Genomic DNA, 1,569 nt, shown 5'->3' on the forward strand with positions numbered 1-1,569 from the left:
TAATGGTTATACAACGTGCAGAGAGGAGGAACGTCTAGTTGAGCTAGATGTACAGAGGGATGGGCGCTGTCAGACATGGGTTGAAAGTGAAATCTTTAAGGCATTTCTTTCTTAGTAGGTAGGTGCACATAGAGTTGAGCAGCAAGGACTGTTCCTGGAAGACATTCCCAAACACTTGTGCTTTTTGCACCGAGACCACAAGTCTTGAAAGCAGCAGAGAGGAGATATGTGTAAAGAGACCAAGTCATGTGCTTTATTATAAAAAGTCATCCAGAGCATAGAATGCAGAGTGGGAGTGTGAGGTAGACGGGGAAGCTGGGTCCAACGTGAGAAAATTTAAACGCCAGGGTCTGGAATTTGTCCAGTTGATAGTGGGGAACCTCGTAAGTGAATGATTATTTCATTTTCTTTTAATTTAAAAATTAAAAAGATTAAGTCAAAACGTTTCTTTGGAATTCTATGATACAGAGAGGAAGACTTTACTTTCTGTGTTCACTTTTGTATCCCCAGCACACAGAGTGCTAGGCTCACTGTGAGTTCAATTTATCTGAAGAGAAGTGGGGAGCCCAGCCAAACTTGCAGGCACATTGACGGTTTAGGTTAGGATGTCAGAGTGAAATTGAACAAATAAGCTTGAGGGGCTTGTTCTTTGTAGGTTATTTGTAGATTAAGTGTAGGATTATTTTAAGTGTTGTAGGTATCTGTAAGTATAAATATTCCTATTATTTGACCCCATATCTATTTATGGGGCTCTATCCTAAAGTATTAATCTTAAGTGAGAAGAAGTTTTGTGCATAAAGATACTTCTACAGTCTTTATTTTAATAGAGAAAAATGGGAACAGTCTAATGACTGAGAAACAAGCTATTGCACACATTTTATCTGAGCAGTATTTAATATACTGTCTTTAAAATTATGAGGATGGGGGCGTGGTAGGCCCTGGGTTTGATCCCTACCACGGCAATAATGCAAGCAAGCACTTACATTAAGTTTGAAAAAGAAGCAAAATTGAACATAGAGTATGGTTATAAATTATGGGGAGGGAGTGGGTGGAGAAATCTCTCAAAGTGTTTTTTCTGGGAGTGGTAAAACACTTTTTCTTTCTATTGTCTTCATGATTATTTCATTCACTCAGCAACTATTTGTTGAACGTCCATTAGCAGCCAGTTGCTGCTAATCATATGCAAATCCTGTCTGCTGGAATTTACATTTTAATTGGAGGAGGTAGAAATGTCACAAGATAAATCAAACGTTGTATGAGCTGATTAGGGCTTGGCAAAAAATAAAGCAAGGAAAGGAATAATATTGATATTGCATGTAACTACCCATTCAGGTAAGAACCTGCAAGTGACAGCCTGGATGCGCCAGTCCTGCAGGCGCCGCTGCAGCGGGGACCGCGGGCGGGCGGGCGGGCGGGTTTAGGTTGGGAGCGCGCGGACAAGGTGAACCAGATCACGTGACTCGAGGGGCGGGGGAAGGAGAGGCGCGTTTGGCCGGGCACCTTCCTTACAGTCAGGCGGGCGGGGCCGAAAACCAAATAAACGTCTTCGGAGCGACTGGGGGCGGGGCA

The sequence above is a fragment of the Castor canadensis genome, chromosome 11, assembly GCF_047511655.1.
Source record: "Castor canadensis chromosome 11, mCasCan1.hap1v2, whole genome shotgun sequence".
Taxonomy (NCBI): Eukaryota; Metazoa; Chordata; class Mammalia; order Rodentia; family Castoridae; genus Castor; species Castor canadensis.